At 37.4% G+C, this 18,879-nt stretch overlaps 1 pseudogene; it reads left to right on the top strand.

The window, feature by feature from the left end:
• The window catches only part of LOC118242747, a 69,673-nt pseudogene extending 51,255 nt beyond the window's left edge, over positions 1-18,418 (top strand).
• The last annotated feature ends 461 nt before the right edge of the window (positions 18,419-18,879 follow it).

Genomic DNA, 18,879 nt, shown 5'->3' with positions numbered 1-18,879 from the left:
GTTTCTTTTTCATCAAAAAAATGACAGAGTTCTGAGACCGTGCATTGACTTTCGGAGCCTCAAACAAATCTCCCAAAGGTACGCTTACCCTTTACCTCTAGTCCTGGTGGCACTAGAACAACTTAGAGATGCACAATACTTTACAAAATTGGATTTAAGAAGTGCCTACAACTTGACCAGGATCAAAAGGGTAGATGAGTGGAAGATGGCCTTCATCCCCACAAGGGGGCATTATGAATACAGAGTTATGCCATATGGCCTCAGCATCACTCCTTCTGTGTTTCAGGCATTCATTAATGACATCCTAAGGGAGTATATTGCAAACCTTATGATTGCCTATATGGATGACAGAACTTGAATCCCACATCAAGCATGTACGTTTGATATTACAGTGTTTACTTGACCACCAGCTGTGTGTTAAAGGTGAGAAATTTGTATCATCAATCAATCTCATTTCTAGGGTATGAGATTAGTCATAGCGGTATAATGATGGACAATAGGAAGATTGAGGCTATTCTATTAAAGAAGTTGCAGAGCTTCCTAGGTTTTGCCAACTTCTATTGTTGCTTCATCAGAAAGGGGCTGCTACTAAATTACGTTGGACTCTGGAAGTAGAACAATCCTTCAGCCAACTCAAGAAGGCCTTCACTAGAGCACCTGTTCTTAAGCATCTTGATCCCTCAGCTCCCTTCATAGTTGAAGTAGACACATCTGAGGTCGTTGAGGGGTGGTGCTGTCTCAGAGAGCCGAGGATTCCAAGTTGCATCCAGTAGCTATTTACTCACACAAACTAACACCAGCAGAGCATAAGTACAGCATCGGAGAAAAGGAGCTCTTAGCAGTAAAGCTAGCTCTGTGTGGAGACATTGCATTGAAGGAGTTAACCATTCTTTCCTAGTCCTCATTGACCATAAAATCTTGGAATACATGCGTGCCACCAAATGTCTCATTCTCGTCAAACCCGTTGGTCTATTTTTTTCTCACGGTTTGACTTTTCGATTACTTACCATCCAAGCTCTCACAATAATAATGCTGACGCCCTATCACTTATGCATATGGGGCAACGGAGAACCCTAAGATGCCTAACACCATTGTTCCTACACAAGTTAGTCACATCAATAAGGTGGGAAATTGAGGAGGAATTTCCTGACAGACACAGGAGCTACTGACAGACACAGAGATTCCCGCAGAATGTCCAGAGGGTAAATTCTTTGTACCCGTTAAATGTCGTGATAAGCTATTAACCTGGGCACACTCATCCCTGGCGACTAGGCATCCTAGGGAGACCCACACACTGCAACTGCTGTAAAACCGGTATTGGCGAGAGTCGCTATCTAAATATGTTCATAGGTACATTTCATCTTGCTCCATTTGCTTGCAGTGCAAGATCCCTAAAACTCTCCCTGCAGGTAAGCTCATGCCACACCCAGTGCCTGAACAGCCTTGGACACACATAGCGATTGACTTCTTTACTGACCTGCCTGAATCTTTCAGTAACACCACCATTCTTATTGATGGATTTTCATGGGGAGTTTGCTATATTCACATTTCCTGTCTGCCCACAGCTTTCCAAATCGTGGAAGAACCTCTTTAATCATGTTTTCCACAACTTCAGCAGCCCAGAGGATAACTTATCAGATTGAAGCACCCAGTTTATGTAGCAGGTTTGGTCTGCATTTTTTGAGCACTTTGGGAGTGACTGTGAGTTTTACATCCGGCTATTACCCTGAATCTTATGGCCAATATGAGAGAATGAATCAGAGAGAATGAATACCCCATGGATACCAATTAAATGTGCTGTGTCAGAAAGTTCTTATTCTGTTATGGAAGACTGGTTCTCATATCCAGAATATAGCGCATGGTCTGGCAGTTTGGCCTTGACTTCCTTTGTTCAGTATGATACCAGCAAGTCCAATGGTCAGATGAAGAAAACAGCAAGCAATGCTAAACTCCTCCGATACGGCCCTTCCACACATGTAAACATATCCAATCCCAGCAAATACACATTAATGTCTACTTCAGATTCTGACAATACTCAGGCTCAGACCTGTTGCTGTCTTTCTTCAGCTGTGAAGGAAACGTGCAATTGGTTTGCGACCACCCATGACGGAGCCTGCAAATGAGGATTCTGCCAATCTAATACCACAGAGTACAGGAGACAAAACAAGGTTGAAAGATGCAATGTCTGTGATCTTGAGAAACACTAAATGTCCTTCTACACACCGTAATTAAAAAGGTTAATGTAACCAGATTTGTTTACAAGCCTACTTCTGAACCAGCTGAGCTGAATGTGTTTTTGCACTAACACCTACCTTCACAGCTACTGAATTATAAACTTCAGTAAGGTTGCAGGCGATTATTATACATTATAGATTATTATACATAGAGATTATTATACATTTCTTAGGGTTTAATATTACAAGTGCTTAGTGATATTGAATGTAATCTTATTTGAAACTTTTTTTTTAAATTTCATCTGTTCATTGTTATATTTTTTCATATGAATAAAAAAATAACAAATTTCTCATGAGTGAACAAAATGTCATTTGATTCATGAGCCTTTTTTTCCTTATGAAAAAATTGATATTCTCAAGAACATTGTACACCGCATTTAAAGTCTACATTTGAAGAACCTTGTCTACCTTTAAAGTCACTGAAGTCATTTGTAACTAATACAGTACAATGGCATTATTTGTAAAGTGGTCAGAAAGTTCACAAAATTGGTGACACTATATTTTAAGTGGTCATTTTTAGATTAAATAAATATTCAACAGACACTCAGTAACATATCAATAATCACTTTAATCACAGGAACACACAGCACAAGCCACTCAATATACAGAATATAATATCAATGTGTCTTGACTAAAATGAATTCCATCAACATTTACTTCCAGTTATGACTCTTCCATTGAAAAGTGTCTTGTATGGCATGACTCTAATTGTAAATGAGATTCCAGTTCATTGTTGTTGGAAATAAATGTGAAATCAGTTTTAAGACAGTTCAAGACATTTGCTCCAAAAAGGAGAATACTGCAACCTGAAGACCTGTGTCAGCAGGGCCAAGAAGTATTTATCAATCATTTGAAGTACAATGGAGTTTTGTCTCCTCAAACCTTTTTTAACAAAGGTTTTTACAAAGGTCTCACTATCAGTATCAGCTATCAGTGTCATTATAATTAGATCCACTTGCTTTTCAATATGAAAATACAACGATATAAAATTCTTATTTCATACAGTATCTAAATTAACCAATGATCAGGACATTAATAGATCTCAGATTACTCATTTTATTGGAAGAAATTAGAAATTAGAGATCATATAAATCACAATTCACCAACAGCTCCAACTCCAGTTCACCAGCAGCTCACAAGCAATTGTTAGACACTCTTTAAGAGAAAAGTATCTGGATCCCTGGATCTCTGTGATTATCCCAGTTTTGATATTAAAATAAACCATTCCACAACAGCAACAGGGAGGGCAATGTGCAGAGCAAAACATTGCTTGTGCTCTGTAACAAGATACATTTTTGCATGTCTGTCACACTCATTGGCAAAACTGATGCAGTCATGGATATTGTTTTTAGTGAATAATTTGATCACCAATACTTTTGGACATCATAGAAAGGAAGAAGCTGGAAGAACCAGCAACCTTCCATTTACAAGTTAATCACTGAGCTACCACTGCCCCAGTCATTTGTTGTTGTGATGTTATTTGTTGTTGCACAATCTTGAGGTATAGTAACTGACTACTTTTTGTGCATTTGGAGAGGTTTTTGGGCGCATAGTGGAAAATACTATGTAGCTCCTGAGTATATGCTCAAAATTGTTCACTTTATTTGACAAGAATCTGGTGAACCAGGAAATGTAGAGCATGACTGAAATTTCCTCTCCAGCATCTAAATACACATTATAAACCACCAAAATAAAAGGCACTTTTTTGTTGCCATTTTCTTCTGTATTGGATCTGAATGAATGTCTTGGACCAAATGTCTATTTCAATTTGAATTCTGAATGATCATTGTGCTATATGTATAATTTCAGATAGCTAGTTTTAAAGTACAATTAAAATCACTCAAAAATGATCTTAAAATTGAAGCTGCACTTAGGGATTAAATGTTTCATGCAGTTGATTTGAGATGGTAATTGATTTTTCTTTGACAAAATCTGAAGTTAGCTTATACCGGACACTTTTTTAAAATGGCCATTTAAAAGGACACACATCATCGATGTGAAACAAGGAAAAACATGGGATTCATTTTAGCATGCCAGAATGCACCTGCACTAGGGGAGTGGGTTCAGAATCAGGCTAATGTGTGTACTCTGATATTTTATAAACATTGCTTATAGAAAAAGTAGGCTTTTAATAATTGAAGCCCTGTAGGTTAGGCTGTTATGATGAAAGAGAGAAAGAGAAGATGATAGACCATTCCTGTGCTGGTTTAATAGAGTTTTGTATAATATTTACTTATATGTCTAATAATATACATACAATCCATGCTATCAGATATCAATAACATGAATTTCACATCATCACTTTTGTAAAAAGGTTCACTACAAAAAACTTTGTTGTTGTTCCTGCTGTTATTTTTGATGCATTATAAATGTTCAAACAATTGTCAATTACGTATATGTCATGTTACAGCCCATCTCCCCAAACGTCTCCCTGTGTGTGAGTGTGCGCGCGTGTGTGTTTGTCTGCATGACCACGCCCTCCTTGTGTTTCGCACCTGCTCCTTATTGTGTGTCACTACTGTGTATGTATATAAGTCCTTTGTCTATGTACTGGTTTTGTCATTGTTTGAACTGGGTTAGCTTGCTAACCAAGTTGTCATCTATGTGTAAAATAAAACATTGTTGTTGTGTTACACAGCTCGTCCCCGCATCCTGCTCTGTGGTATTGGATTGGCAGAATCCTCATTTTCGGGCTCCGTCATGGGTGGTCGCAAACCAATTGAAAAATTTTCTTTAAGCCATTTATAATTTACATATAAATATGCAAAACCTCATGTCCCAGAAATACTAGCTGAATAAAGGCTATATTTTGTCAAAATTAACACTTTTTTGTGGTTTTTTTAAAAGTGTTTTATTAATGTAGCACAGTCAACTTATAATTTATGTCTATTTAGCATTAGATTGACTAATATGTTCCATAAGTAAAAATACCAAAAATGTGGTTTACCTTTAATTAGCTAGCTAATCAGCGACATTAAAATAGCATATTAACATACTTTGTATCACTTAAGATTCACAGCGTTGCTTAATTTGATTTATTCTTTCTTTCTGTCTTTCTTTCTGTCTTTCTTTCATTCTTTTTCTTCTTTCCTTCTGAGAGCACATATTGCTAATCATCCCCTTCCACCCAGCCTTTAAAAAATTATGCTCACTGGGAATTGTGAAAATAAAATAAAATTAAAATGACTGGACACTGTGTATGCTTTATTTATTAAGTGAAATGTTATAAATGTTATAATTTTTTAGGGTTTTAAAAATTATTTACAACTTCTGGGAACTGCAAAGTTCACTAAGGTATGGCAAACACTGATGCTCTGCTGCAGCTTCAAATTGTGTAATTCATCCTTTGTGATTGAAGTACAGCTTGAACCACTGCCCCCGTCTCAAGACTCTTCTCTTTACTAGCACCCAGACAGTACCATGAACGTCCAATTCCTGTTTTCAAACATAGACTGATCTTTTTAAAAGCATTTGATCCTTAGACAGCAAAAAACCTTGCATGTAATGTTCCTCATTGTATTCTATCTAACAGTGTTCTAGCTGCTCAGTGGTATCCTTAGACTCTGGCCTAATGCATTAACATAAAGATTTCTTTCATAGAAACAAAGTGCCAGTGTAAGTCACTCTGGACAAGCGCTGTCAATGTTTATTACTATTATCATTAAAGGTTTCCCCTTTCCTGCCCCTTTGTTATTAAGTTATACCATATTGTCAATTTACACAATAGGATTTCGACTTTTTCTGCCTGACTTCCAAGTTGGATAAAAACAGTGTAAGGTATCAATGTCTGGAGCAATAGCGCTTAGGTCAGTAGACTATTAGTGCTTTTTCAAGGGCACAATCACATAATAGTACAGTATTGGCCAGTGGTACTAAAAGTCCTCCAGTTTGCAGTCAAGTCACTCATCAGGAGTACCCAGTCAATCCAGGGATTCAACACACTAGGCTACCTGTTACCCTCCATGAAGTCCTCATGCATGGAATTCACAGTCACCATATATGTTAAGGAACTATTTTAATTTTACTATGAAATTTACACATTACTTCTTTTCCACATATTCATTTATTTAAGTATTGCTTTTGTGATTATTTATAGGTGTCACGTTCAGTCCCTTCCATGTTCCGTGTTTTCCCTGTCACGTGTAGTTCCGTTCCATAGTTTTGTTTTGTCCTCACATGTTTGATTGCGTACACCTGTCCCTCGTTTCAAGTTCATGTATTTAAACCCTGTTGTGTGCCTTGGTCATGGCTGTTCATTGTTTGTTTGTTTTGCTGTTTCATGGTTTGAATTAATGTTTGTATGTTTGAGGCTTGTTTCTTTGTGCTCTGTGTCTTTGTGTTTATCTTAGCCATTGTGTTCCCTAGCCTTAGTTTCTAGCCTGCTTCCCTACTTAGCCTTTGTGTGTTTTTGTTTTGTAATGTTTCCCAGTACTCTCCGTGTTGGCTCTGAAGCCCTGGACTGCCTTAATGACCCTGATTTTGGATTAGCCCCTATTAAATCTCGCTCCTCTCAGCATATGCGTCCACCTCCTTACCGCTCAACATTACAATAGGGTTTTTACAGGTTTTTGCATAAGGGTAGTATTAGTCTATCAAAGAGGCTTGGCTTGTGGTATAATCTAAAGATTCCATCCAACATACCACTCAGTGGTGCCCATCTGTTCAGTTAAATCTGGGGATTATTATACTATAAAATTATTTTAATTTTCATATAATACATTTATAAAATTATCTCATACAGTTATACTCCCCAGACAAATCTCATGCCAAATATTTTCATTTCAAATTTATTCATGTGTTCATTCATGAAATGTGTTTTAACTGGAAACAAATACTGCACATTTTGTGAGACCTCTGTCACTAATTTGCTGAGTCAGCAAAATATTAAGCATGTGTGATGCATTTTCCACATTTTACTGAATGCCATGGGTGATCTGACTGTCTGAACCCTCAGAGCCCTCACTGCATCAGTGATTTCAGCATTTTTAAACTTTAGCTGTTAATTTCAGGTTTAAATAAGTTGAATATTTGGATAACATTTAGGAAATGCACCTGTCTAAATTAAAACTATATCTGCAACATGGCCTTGTTTGTTGGTGTGCGGACATGCAAGTAGGAGTGGTGAATGTATATTTATTTATTTATTTATTTTCCTTCAAGCTTGGGTCCTCTACAAGTCACCTGGGAGTCCTGCATAGTGTCACAGTTAGTCCCTCCCAGCTTCCATGTTCCATGTTTCCCTGTCTTGTGTATTTTAATTCCATTCCGTAATTTTGTTTTCTCCGCCACTCATTTGATTTTCCACACCTGTCCTTTGTTTCTAGTCTTGATAAGTTCATGTATTTAAATCCTGTTGTGTTCCCTGTGTCTTGGCTGTTTATTTGAATGCTTGCATTTATGTGGTTGGTGGAAGTCTAAAAGTCCATCTGTGTTTCAAAGCCTTCGTTTATGTTAGTCTGTTTTGTTATCCTTGCATTTCATGTTTCATAGCCTCTGTTATAGCCTGCTTCCCCTGTTTGCCTTCGTGTGTTTTTGTTTGTTTGTAATGTATCCCCATACTCTCCGTGTTGGCTCTATGACCTTGGACTGCTATAATGACTATGACTCTGGATTTATATATATATATATATATATATATATATATATATATATATATATATATATATAGAGAGAGAGAGAGAGAGAGAGAGAGAGAGAGAGAGAGAGAGAGAGACATAAGATTACTCATATCATTATTTAATATCTTGGATAAAACAAAACCTGTCACTTACCAGCATTTTGACTGGACATTCTATGGACATTAATCCCCATTATGACATTACCCTAGCTTTTATGTTATCTTTGTTAATATAGTGAATGGGGAAAAAAAATGGTTAAATTTTCTTAATTGTCCCAAAAACATAAGTAGACCATACTATTCAGTTGTTGCATAAAATAAGGAAATGTTTAGTGCTACTGTCACATAACATCAGGAGGATGCACAGAAAACCCTGATGCTGTAATTTGTATGTTAATAAAGCAAAAACTCATGATACTGTCATAACAAAGATAAGTGACTTGCATAAAATACAATCTGGCTTGATATGAAATATTTAGCAGGTGTAAAAGCCTATATAGTTCATATTTGTTACATTAATGGACTTGTTTAGCATTCATAAAAGCAGCTCAACTCAGTTCAAGTGGATTTTGAAAACAGGTATTGTTTTTGGACAATTATTACGTCTGCTGAAATAAACTATAAGAGTAATCACAAACAACATTCAACAAAGCAATACAAGATAATGAATGGTCAAATTCCATTTTGTCATTAATATCAAATTTATAGTACAGTTTAACTTAATCTATGGGCTTGCTGGAATCAAAATCTGATTAAAAAAGGGTACCTTTGGCATGCATATACTAATGACAAAGGGTTCTGTCCAAGTTGGCACATAATAGGTGGATAAACAAAGAACAGATTTATCTGTGTCAAGAACAGATAAACCTGATACATTTGAATGGACTTATGTGTGATATGAAACATAGGTTGGCAAACACATGACTGTAAATCAAATACAGATAGTTGGTGATATTTATGAAAGACATTAAAATGTGGCTAACATCGCTAAATAAAAAAGAGATATTAATACTCACCTTTATATGTTCTCAGAATAGTGAGATTGATGAAAACATATAACATCTTGCAATGTTGTACTTGTGTTGTGCTCACTCACGAGGTGGTTTATTCATAACGTTAGGCTGGCATTGAGTAACAGCTGCACATTTGACTTCTGAATGTATTTGGGGTGAAAGAAAAAGCCCTAGCAATGGCCAATGTAGAGTTGGGTTTTTTTTAAATATTTGCATACACAAACAAGCATGGTTCATGGAATCTGTGTCAGGCTAACAGAGCATAGGAATTATTGTTTTTATTAATAATCATAGAAAAGTATGACTAGCTGGCTTTGATAATATTGAAGACATTATTTGTATACATCATATTAGTAAATCTAGAGTAAATCATTTTTCTGCATTTTTGTGCAGCTTTTCTGCACTGCCTTTTTGGGGTTTTTACTGTTTTAGTGTTTTTCCATGGAAAATTTTCTTTTTCAAGTGCTAAAACATAATTTACACTTTTTAAGAGAGGTTTAACAAGACTGATTACAAATCCAGCCAGACACCAAGATTGTTGAAAACAAGTGTTATTTTATGTTATCAACATTTTTCATGGCATTTTTGATGAACAGTAGGCTTATAACAGGAAGCGAGGAGAGGCAGGATACAAGTATGATTAAGCAGTTTTTGGGGACTGCAATAATTGTGATTGTAAGATGCAGAACTGAAGAATAAAAACCATTTATTTTCGCTACATTGTTACTACAGTGATGACTGTGATGAAATTTAAATTTCAATGCAGTTAAACCAGAAGGTCTGGTCCTTGCTTCTTCCTGAGGTAAAGAAGCATTAATACTACTGCTGCTTGGGTTTGTGTTTGTGAAAGGTGTGAACTAAGTTCTGTCCCTGTTTTGTTTTTTTCTCTGTCTTTGTTGCTTCCTTGTTTTTGTTTTGTTTTTCTCTGCTTCCTTGTTCAGGTCTCTGCTCCTTTTATAGCTGGCATGCATATGAAAATCTCAAAGATTTGTATTATCTCTGCAAATATCCATGACATGGACCTAAAAATCAAATGAGATGTGTACCTGTCAGTGTTAAACCAAGCTGCTATGTTGACTCATTTATAGATTTCTCATGATGCTGCCTTGTTGGTATGAAGACATTTAAAAATAATAATCCAAACAAATCATATTTACCTCAGTGAATATATGTAAGTGTGGATGCTTTTTATGCCATTTTTCTTAAATAATGTTTTCAAATATGTATCAAATTGTTTCACCCCCTTTTATTTCCAGTCTTTTTTCTCAACATTGAACATAAGAGAAAAATAATGAAAAAAAAGAGAAAACAACACTTTTCAAACTAAATAAATTTGTAGAAAGTCACTGAAAAACTGCTGTTTTGTAAAGCTTAGATCCATAAACACAGAGAAAGTAATAAATGCGACAACATTTAAATGCCCACTGCATTCTCAGAATGTTTGGTTTCTCTTAGTTCCTAAAACATTTACATTTACATTTAAATGTACATTTATGGAATTTGGATGCCACCGCCACCTATTTACTGATATAAAAGATAAAACTTTCTGCTTTTTAAAACTGCTAATATTGTTCTATACTTTTTATAGTGTCAAGTTAGATTTTATACCTTCACCAGTATATTCCTAAGTTAATTCAATTTTATTTAATGTGAAGATGCATTCTATAGATCCTCCCATGACATTATTTAAATCCTTATAATTATGAGGAGTTTACTGGTATTTCCATTGCTGGGAAAATCCCGTCTTTCAATTTTCTCCCGAAGATCACACATTCCAGATTTTTAAAATTGCATTATGAATTCATTTTCATGAATATATTTTCCTCAATGATGTGTAATGGCCATTTCTGGCACCATTATAAGTATTTTGTTATATTTGGGGCATTTGTGAAGAAGATGTGTGCAATCGTGTCAATATACAGGTGTTTTTTAATGTGGAAGAAGAATGGATCAACGATTAGTGTGAGAGTTCTGGTTGGGTACCGGCCGGAGCATGACAGTATCACTTATGTGCAAGCAAAATAGCAAAGTTCAAATGAAAAAGGAGCTCCAAAACCTTTTCCTTTGGAAACCTTAATTGCACTGCACATCTACCTACACACACACACAGACACAGACACACACAGACACATATATACAATTCATAAAGAGTCATTAGATTAGTTGTTTTAGCAATGGTATACTGACCATATATAATTATTTTTGTCTCTTTATTAAGATACATAAAGAAAATATATACACAAAATTAAAAACAAAACAAAAAAACCCTTTTTTAATTGCATGATAATAAAGAGACTAACAATACCCCCCCCACCCCCCCAAAAAAAGAGACACAATTGAGTGTAATCAGGGTTGAGAGCAACCTAACAAAACAACCATCCAATCACCAGAGGGGAAAAACGTGACAAGGCTAATGCTCCACTGACCACTAATAGCAGCTCATTGTTACTGCTGTGCCCATTTGTTGATGAGTAATTGCCATCAGTACATTCAGTCAAACCAGTGCAACTGGTCTTGCCTTCCTTTTGTGGTAAAAACTGTGTTAATACTGATTCTGCCTGGATTTATCATTATTGCATTAGTTGTGAGCTATCACGTTATGGCCCTGCCCCCTCCTCAAACGTCTTTGTGTGTGTGTTCATCTGTGTTACCACGCCCTCTCGTGTCATCCACCTGTGCTGTATTATGTATAATCGTCTTGAGTGTATATATGTCTCCTCTGTTGTAGTATGTGTTGTTGATGTCTGAAATGTGCATAGCTAGTGTGTGTTGCATTATATGCATCATTCGTGTATGGAATAAACATCTGTTTAATCATGCCTCTTCCCGGCATCTTGTTTACCTCAAAATGTCACAGAAACACCAACCGAAGAAGGATGCTCGGGAAGGGAAAGAAAAAGGGGAAGAAGGGGAGAAGATGCACTTCCCCAACTCGTGCCTGCAATTCCTCCTTGTTCTTGGGTACCTCCTTACTCCCAGAATAGGGGAGTGGGGTCTGGGTGTGAAGGCAGAGTAGTTACACGGGACTATGTCTGACCACGATGACTGGTATAATGATTTCCAGTCCTCGGAGTCGGACCCTGTGGACTTCTCCTGTATCGCTATGAGACCATCACTCTTTCTGACTTTGCTCCATGGGACCAAAATCGGGGAGAGACCTGCTGGGTGCTATGGAGACCAACCTGACTACGAGGACCGGTATTCGGAGGCGGATTCAGCTGAGTCCTGCATGGACTTTACAGAGGGCTATGCAGAGTATGGAGAGCGAGGGGAGTGTAGTGACGTCACTCTGGAGTTGGACTAGGGAGCCAATCGTGAGGACGACCCATCAATGGAGGCGATGGAGGTACCTCAGGGGGATCCCTCCTCTCAGACTGACGTCACGGACTTCGAGGAGGATGAGGCCCCAGCACCTAAGGCTCCACCTAAGGCTCCGCCCAGGGCAAGCTGCTCTGGGGCAAGCAAGCAGCCTCGGGCGACTAGTAGAGAGGCCGCATCGTCAGCAGAGGAGGAAACTCCTCCCCCAAGGAGGAGGAGCACCAGAGCACATGTGCCAATATCTAAGCCTCGGGGAGGTAAAAAGGCAGCGGCACTGGTGCCTGCTCTGCAACCGGGCAACACAACTGGTGCACCTACATATGTGCATGCACCAGGGTCTGGACAGCCTCCCTCAACCGAGCCAGCGATAGATACTCCTTCCCAGGCTGGTTGGCTCCCCCACTCTTCCCTGGACTGTTTAATTTGTGTGGTGTAGTGCCTGTTCCCATCACCGTGTCTGTCCCCGTTACTGCAAATGTGCCTGTCACTTTGTTCCCCTCTGTGTCTGTCCCAGTTAGTATGTGTGTTCCTGTATCTGTCATCGTGTTAGTCCCAGTATTCCCCCCCGCACTGCTGCTCGCACTGGCCCGTGGCGGACTGCCCGGTCCTCTGGCCTCGCTGTTTGGCATTGGTCTCAGGTCCGCAGCCCGTTAGGCTGGTGTGCCAGGAGTCACGCCTTTGAGGGGGGGCTCTGACACATTATGGCCCCGCTCCCTCCTCAAACATCTTCGTGTGTGTGTGCTCGTCTGTGTTGCCACGCCCTCTCGTGTCATCCACCTGTGCTGTATTATGTCTTGAGTGTATGTATGTCTCCTCTGTTGTAGTATGTGTTGTTGGTGTCTGAAATGTGCATAGCTAGTGTGTGTTGCTTTATATGTATCATTCGTGTATGGAATAAATGTCTGTTTAATCGTGCCCTTTCCCCGCATCTTGTTTACCTCAAAACGTCACATGGGACATGAGGCTTTACATAATTTAAAAAAACAAGACATTTTAAAAGAAATTATAAATGGCTTAAAGATTTATTTTAGAACAGGGTAAGACACAGGCATCATAGCCAATAATGTTCAATGCGTCAAAAAGAAGATCTCTGTCATTTATGGTGTATAGCCTGTAGGCAAGTTAGTGTGGCTGGAAATGAGGTTTTGCACTGGCACTTTACTGACACTGCCATAATCAGGGCACATGGCACATTACAAAAAAATACATTTTGAAGTAAAATATAGATCTTTGGCAACTCTGAGCACTCTGTTTAAAATACCTAAACAGTGACATTCATGTGAAAAATCACTGCAGCTTCAAGAGTCTTCTATGATAGGGTCTGGAGAAGAAAAAACAATCATTAAATTAATGATTTATGGGTTTCCCATTTTTATTAACACTAAATTAACATATGACAATAAGTAGGCTAAATTACTTGTTATTAACTACATATACATTTAAAAAATCTGGAACACATCTTTGCCGTTTCTGGAAATATACAATGGTGGAATAACATAGGCTATATGAAAACACATGAAACGTGTGTTTTGTTATTTTTATTAGATTTTACTAGTGATCTCAGAAGTTTTAATCATTAGCTATTAGTTTTGAGTTTAGACATGTTGAACAATAGTCTGAGGCTGCACTGAGCACTAACAACTTTAAGCGTTGTACTATATGGTTACTATATGGCAGAACAGGAAAGTTTACCCTCACCCATGTTGCAACTGGAATGTCTCCCTTTGGCCATGCCACCATCCCATGCATGTGTTATCTAAAGAGGGTAGTTGCTTATCACTCCTCCTCGAAACCAGTGTAAAACTATAGAGAAATTTAATACAAAATTCAGTTAAAATAAATGTGTTAGTAGATAATTAACTAGATCAACTATACACTTGATCATTTATGCAAATTAATGGTGGTGTAATTATTAACTGAATCAAATCAAGCAGCCTTAAGTAAAAGCGCTTTATGTAGACCTAGACCTAATTATGGAGTAATAGGAATGAATGAAATGTAAACTATTTAACAATTAAATTTGTGCTCAAAAAACAAAAAAATTAATTAGTTTGTTGTATATTTAATAGTGTCATGTTCTGCCCTCTTGCATCATGGAATTGTTCAGTTTTGTCTTTGCTTCTGTTATGCGGTTGTGTTCCTTGTGCCTCACATTCTCCATCTTCTGGGCTTAGGAATTTGTCATCTTGTTTTGAAGTACATGTTGGCTGAGACCCATCAGGCTGCAAATGAAAAAAGTGCTGCAAATACACATATTTGTCAAAATCACAACATATGCGCTACATTTTGAAAAATTCAGAAAGCGTATGCAAATAGATATTTAGACAATTGTACTGGATTTTGTACAGAGATATTTAAGTTGTTTGGGTGCAATTATGACCTGGAAGCTGAGATTGATGGTTCAGGGATGTCCAGCATGGTCTACAATGTTTCCATTTTGTGGTGTTTCCTGATGAAAAAAAAACTGTAGTGCATTCTACTAGAAATTTCATGTCTAAATGAATGTTTCTTTACAGTATTACATTATTACAGTATTTTCCCCAGTATAAAATGTTAGCCTATTATCAACAAAGCTAATAACAATGAAATTAATATTGTTTAGCCTTTAGCAATTAAGCTATTAACAGTGAAGGCACTATTGTCCTTTAGCAAATATTGTTGTGATGTTTTGGCAAAAAAAAACAAACTTGCGCACTCTTGATGACAGATGACTTTGTGTACATTTGGAGAGTTCTTTAGGCACTTTCCAAATGTTTAGGACATCTAGTGGAAAACACTGTGTCGCTCATGAATAATTTCATTTATAATCTCCAAATTATTGACAAGACCCTGGTGAGGAAATGTAGAGAATGACTGAAATTTCATCTCCATCATCCACATACACATTTTAAACCCTCAAAATAAAGGTGTTTTTTGTTTGTTTGTTTGTTTGATATTAGATAAGCTCAAATGGTACTTAAATGGTGGAAAAAAAAAGCCTGGATGTGAATGAATGTCTTGGCCCAAGTGTCTACTTCAAATTGAATCTTGAATGACCATGGTATACATGTACAATTTCAGATAACTAGTGTTAAATAACAAAGTAGAAGAAGTACAAACCATTTAAAAATGAACTTAAAACTGGATTTGTGCACAGAGGTTAACCAGAATGTTCGCTATACATTACAACAGACTTTCAGTGACAAACTACACATAAATTGAATGAACATCTTTTTTTCCTATTTAAAATATGTAATTTTGTTGGTGCTACAAATAAATAGATAAATAATCTTCACCTTTCACTGATGCAAAAGGGGTAAGCTAACTGCCTGAATTACCAGGGGAGGCTAGCTTTTTATATTTCATTCTTTCCTTTTCTGACTGACAAAAACACCTGGGTCATTGTCTATAATACAAATTAAACCAGACTTTCAGCATTACATACTACCCCTCACTGTGCTGCAGGAGGGGTCACGATTAAAGTTACATGCATCTTTCTTTCTGCTTGTTAATGGATCTCACCATCTCGGGTTCCCATTGTGGTATACTTTGCATTGGCAGTTGTTGCTGACTGGGATGCAGTTACAAGCAGCTGCTTCTCTTCCTTTGCCCAGCAGATGGAAGGGAAAATGGATCCAAAGCGTGTGCTGGTGACAGGAGGCAGCGGTCTGGTGGGGAAGGCCATCGAGTGAATAGTGATGGAAGAAGGGGAAGCTAGAGAAGGACATTAGGGAGATTGACATTAGGCTAAAAGGTTCTGCTGGAGAAAATACTGTAATACTGTAACTGCTGTAATACTGTAAAGAAATAGTATGCTTTCTCATTTATGCTTAGAATTTGTAGCAGGATTATGAATGTGAATGTAAATGTAAATGTAAATGTAAATATTGTCACTAGTCCATGCTAGAACTCACTGAACCAGGAGGTTAACAACACTTTTCATTTTAGTTAAAACAATCAGTTTAGGTTCACAAACTGACATGAGACAGAATAAATTTTAGAGTTTATGATGACAAATGTATAAATTAATACAGTACTAGAAACAAAAAGTAGTTAGTTAATAGGGTGCGAAACTATTACAGTCCATTGTCCTAATGCCTTGGCTAGCACTGGAAATCTAATTCTATAGTTCTAATTTCATACACAAAGGTTTTTTTTAAACAATAATCATTGCATGTAGTTTGTTAACCCATAAGATAAATTCAATGGTTGGCATCCTGGAGTCTCATCTGGATGAGAAAGAGAAAGTTATGAAAACATATTCAGAAAGTATCATGTAGTAGGGTCAGCATTCATTTTATTTTGGAAATGTTTCTTAAAACCACCTACTCCATTGATGAGACTATGGTACACATTATGGTAAACATCGTCCTTTTGCCAACCTCATGTGGGAAAAGCACACAAAAACACACAAAAAAGTACCACATTAAGTAACACTTAATACACCCAAATGTTCATGTTCATCATTCTCCCTCAGATCCACAATGGTGCTCCACACTGGACTAACTCAGGTTATGCTTATGCCAAACAGATGGTTGATGTCCACAACAGGTGAATAGCTGTATACAGACACTCCTGTCTCCCTATGATCATTGGTTACTAGTTACCAGTTTGTTTATAGCAGGGCTGTCAATCTCTTATCTGAAGGAATCCAGAATTATACTTCCTACGATCAATCCTTATACAACATACTTTTATTATGATTACAAATGCAATTATGATACTACTATTTAGGATTAATCCAATGTATACTGGGATATGTTGCAGTCAGAGAAGCACTAATCTCTATAGTCTGTTTGATTCTGATAATGTGCCATAGTCTAATGTGTTTTGGGAAACACTGATGTGTTGCAGGGCTTGTTTTCAGCAATACGCATGGAGGTCACTGCTATAATCCCCACAAATATATTCAGTCCCCATGACAACTTCAGCATAGAAGATACCCATGTTCTGCCAGCACTTGTCCACAAGGCCTATACAGCAAATGGTAGGAAATACACACACAGGCACCCTGTCGACAAACTCTGCATTTCAATTTGGTGAAAGGATAATTACCACTCTGTAATGTTTCCCAGGTTTTTCAGATGCTAGAGGTGCTTCAGAGCAAAAATAGTTACCCACTGTCATGATCAGTCCCTTCCATGTCTTGTGTTTTGTTCTGTTCCATAGTTGCATTTTGTCCTCACATTGATTGCTTACACCTGTCCCTCGTTTCTAGTTTTGTGAATTTCATGTAGTTAAACCCATATTTGTGTATGTTTTGTTATGGTTGTTTCTTTGTACTTCATACCTTTGTGTTTACCCTAGCCTTCGTGTTTCCCTCGCCTTAGTTATAGCCTGCTTTCCCGTGTGCTTTCGTGTGTTTGTTTTGTTTAATCATGTTTCCCCATTCTCTCCGTGTTGGCTCTATGACCTTGGACTGCCTAAATGACTCAGAGTTTGGATTTGCCCAAAATAAATCTCGCTCCTTACAGCTCATCGCTACACCCACCACTTGGCCAGGAGTTTCTTTCATTTTGGAAAACAGAAGTAGGTATTATACTAAAAATAGCAAAGATAACTTTTGAAACCCTTTATTCTGGTTGTCTTCTTATTGATTGTCCCCTCATGATTTTATGATCTTTTGTTTACAGTATAAGGAAAACGTGTTTTTTAAGTGTTTTGTAAATAGAGGTTTTTTTCTAACAGCAATGATATATTGCTAGGATATAGAAATGCTTGAATGAGGACATTTTTTAAACCACGTTTCTGTGTACAGCCCTCATTGTAATATACTTTTTTTTTTTCCCCATGTTGACAAGCTTGTATTTAAACTCCACCCAAAATGCTTCAGCTGCTTCCATAGTAGGTTTTTAATTATTTTTTTTTAATGTGATTTGTATACTATACCCCGTGGACCAGTTATCCAGTTAAATGTGCAGTGTCAAAGTTATTCTGTTATTGAAGACTTCTTGTCAAAACCAGAGTATAGTGCACAGACTAGCAGTTTGGCCTTGACTTCCTTTGTTCAGTACGATACCAGTAAGATCAATGGTCAGATGAAGAAAACAGTAAACAATGCTAAACTACGCCGATACCGTCCAGACTTCAGTCATGCCCTTCCACACAGATAAACATCTGCAATCCCAACAAATGCACACAAAATGTCTACTTCAGATACTAACAGTACTAAGGCTAACACCTTATGCTATCTTTCTTCAGCTGTGAAGGAGACGTGTGATTGGTTTGCGGCCAACCATGACAGAGCCCGCAAATGACGATTCTGCCCATCCACTACCAGAGAATACAGGAGACAAAACAAGGTTGAAAGATGCAATGCTTGTGATCTTGAGAAAAAGTAAATGTCCTGCTACACACCATAATTAAAAAGATTAAAGTAACCAGATTTGTTTACAATCCTACTTCTGAACCAGCTGAGCAGTGCTATACTTACATTTATCTGATGCTTTTGTCCAAAGCAACTTACAATTATGACTGAGCACAACTTGAGGGTTAAGGACCTAGCTCAGGGGCCTAACAGTGTCAACTTGGCAGTAGGGAGGCTTGAACCAGCAACCTTCCAATTACAGGTCAAGTAACTTAACCACTGAGTTACCACTGCCCAACAACAATCTTGACATCTACTGAATAATAATCTTCAGCAAGGTTACAGGAGAAAGATTGGTTCTAATCCTAACAGTTAAACTGTACTTTTCCTATAGATATACTGATTATTATA

This window comes from Electrophorus electricus, chromosome 16 (genome assembly GCF_013358815.1).
Source record: "Electrophorus electricus isolate fEleEle1 chromosome 16, fEleEle1.pri, whole genome shotgun sequence".
Classification (NCBI taxonomy): domain Eukaryota; kingdom Metazoa; phylum Chordata; class Actinopteri; order Gymnotiformes; family Gymnotidae; genus Electrophorus; species Electrophorus electricus.
The sequence above is the reverse complement of the archived record's forward strand: the minus strand, read 5'-3'. Positions and strand labels throughout refer to the sequence as shown.